The 2,983-nt window shown below is 39.4% G+C and overlaps 1 pseudogene; it reads left to right on the top strand.

The window, feature by feature from the left end:
- The first annotated feature begins 854 nt into the window (after positions 1-854).
- Positions 855-1,454, top strand: LOC123847046 (proteasome subunit alpha type-2-like; annotated as a pseudogene).
- The last annotated feature ends 1,529 nt before the right edge of the window (positions 1,455-2,983 follow it).

Here is a 2,983-nt window from a genome sequence, read left to right as displayed (position 1 = left end):
CCCCTCCCCATTTATTAAGTTTTCTTTAATTCCTCTCAATTATATATACTGTTGTTGTTGTTTTTAAGTAGGCCCCACCTGGAGCCCAATGTAGGGCTTGAACTCATGACTCTCAGATCAAGATGTGAGCTGAGATCAAAAGTCAGATGCTCAACCAACTGAGCCACCCAGGTGCCCCTAACTCCTCTCAATTTCTTCTCAATTATGTTTTATACTTTTTTTGTGTAGAGGTTTTGTACATTTTTATTAGGTTTATTTTTAGGTATTTGAAGTTTTTTTAAAAAAGACTGTTATGATAGACTTTATGTGTGTATAAGTTTATTTCAGTGCTCATTGCTGTTGTTAATAAAATATAGATTTGATTCTTGCATGATAACTTTAAATACAGTGACCTTGCAAAAGATTATATGTAGATTAGGTTGGATTCTCTTTCTTCATCTCTCTTTTTTTTTTTTTTAAAGATTTTACTTATTTATTTGACAGAGAGATAGAGAGAGCCAGAGAGCACAAGCAGGGTGGACGATGGTAGAGGGAGAAGGAGAAGCAGGCTCCCCATGGAGCAGGGAACCCGATCAATCCCAGGACCTCAGGATCATGACCTAAACTGAAGGCAGACGCTTCACTGACTGAGCCACCCAGGTACCCCATTTTTCTTCATCTCTTTGTCTCTCTGTGTATCTCACTATATGTGTAATTATTATGATTACCTAATATTCTTGTTAATTAGCTTCCTCAACTTATTAAATCAACTAGGACCCACCATGCAATGTTAAATGGAGTAATGATAATGAGTGCCCTTGAGTCATTCTCTCTCTCTGTCAAATAAATAAATAAAACCTTAAAAAAAATAAAATAAAGCTGCAAATGGTGTGGTTTTAGCAACTGAGAAGAAACAGAAATCCGCTCTGTATGGTGAGCGAAGTGTACTGTACACAAAGTGGAACCAGTTACCAAGCACATAGGCTTGGTGTATAGTGTGGCTTGGGCCCAGGTTACAGAGAGCTTGAGCACAGAGCTCGGAAACCAGTTCAGCAATACTATCTGATTTACCAAGAACCCATTCCCACAACTCAGCTGGTACAGAGAGTAGCTTTTGTGATGCAAGAATACACTCATTCATGTGATGTTTGTCCATTTGGAGTTTCCTTACTAATTTGTGGTTAGAATGAGGTGCGACCGTATTTATTTCAGTCAGATCCACCTGGAGCTTTCTTTCTAGAAAGCCACAGCAATGGGAAAGAACTATGTGAATGGGAAAACTTCCCTCAAGAAAAGACATAACGAAGACCTGGGACTTAAAGATGCCATTCACACAGCCATTATTAACCCTAAAGGAAAGCTTTGAAGGGCAAATGACAGAAGATAACATAGAGGTTGGAATCTGCAATGAAGCCGGATTCAGGATGCTTACTCCTACTGAAGTTAAGGATTACTTGGCTGCCATAGCAAAATAATGAAGTGACTAAAAAATCTGGAATTTCAGATAATCCCTCTACTTAAACATGTATGTTTTGTTTTGCAGACTTCTTGCATACTTATTTCTACATGGTTTAATGGATTGATTTTTAAAATTTTATTTATTTATTTATTTATTTATTTATTTATTTATTTATTTATTTATTTATTTTTAAAGATTTTATTTATTTATTTGACAGAGAGAGACACAGCGAGAGAGGGAACACAAGCAGGGGGAGTGGGAGAGAGAGAAGCAGGCTTCCCGTGGAGCAGGGAGCCTGATGCAGGGCTCCATCCCAGGACCCTGGGATCATGACCTGAGCCGAAGGCAGACGCTTAACGCCTGAGCCACTCAGGCGCCCCTGGACTGATTTTTTTTTTTAATGACACCTGTAAATCATAATAAACTGTTAAATAAAAAAATCATGAATAGATAATTGAATTTTATCAAGTATTTTTTCACGAATCTATGGAGATGGTCATTTGATTTTTATTCTTTACTCTGTTGATGGCATAAGTTATATTGATTGATTTTAAATATTAAGCTATGCATGGATTTCTGGACCACATACAATTAGGACATGGTATATTAATCTTTTTCATGTGTCACTAGATTCAGTTTGCTAATACTTTGTTCAGGATTTTCTGCACATTTATGGGTAGGATTGACCTGTTTTACAAAGGTCTCTGGTAGCCACACCATATCCCTTTGGCCTACCTCAGATTTCAGCTGCATCTGGGGTGGGCACTGTGGAAGTTGACAGCTCAAGTGCATACAGAGTATCTTCCAGAATTCTCCCCAAAACATTCCTTGGTTCCTAAGGATCCTTCTTAGCCAACACATCCCACAAGTCTGAGGCAATCAATGCCCACAGAGGCAACCTTCTGACAAAGGGAGAGGGAGGCTACCTACTGCCTCTCCAGTGAGCAATTCCAGGAGGAACTCTGTGTATTTCTCAGAGGCCCTAAGATTAATGACTCCCTCATGACCTATAGCATTAATCTCAATAACAAACCCTTACATTGGCTTGTTTTAATGTAGATTTTTTTACTGTGTTATAACCTATGTGCAAAAACTTGCCCAGATTATAAGTGTCCAGCTAGTGAATTTCCACAAAGTAAGCATATTCACATAACTGGATCAAGAAATAGAGCATCTCAGCAGCCCCTCTCAGGCCCCCTTCCACATTCCTCCTGTCCTCCCTTGCTGGCTTAGATTCTACGGCCACTGTGATAGAGCATCACAATCTTAGCACCTCACACAATACAAACCTATTTTCTCTAGGTGACAAGTCTGACATGGGTCTCACCCATAGGCTAAAATCAAGGTGTTAACATGGCTGCATTCCTTTCTGGAGGATCTGGGAAAGAATTGGTTTCATGCTCATTCAAGTTATTGGTGAAATTCAGTTCTTCATGGTTATAAGACTGCAGTGCCCATTCCTTGCTGGTTACCAGCTGAAGGCCACTCCCAGTTTCTAGAGGCCCCCACATTCCTTGACTCCTGACTCCCTTTTTCCATCTTCAA

The sequence above is a fragment of the Mirounga angustirostris genome, unplaced genomic scaffold (genome assembly GCF_029215605.1).
Source record: "Mirounga angustirostris isolate CCGP_5_RB_7025 unplaced genomic scaffold, mMirAng1.0.hap1 SCAF_6, whole genome shotgun sequence".
NCBI lineage: Eukaryota > Metazoa > Chordata > Mammalia > Carnivora > Phocidae > Mirounga > Mirounga angustirostris.
Note: the sequence above shows the minus strand (reverse complement) of the source record. Positions and strands in the feature narration are given on the sequence as shown.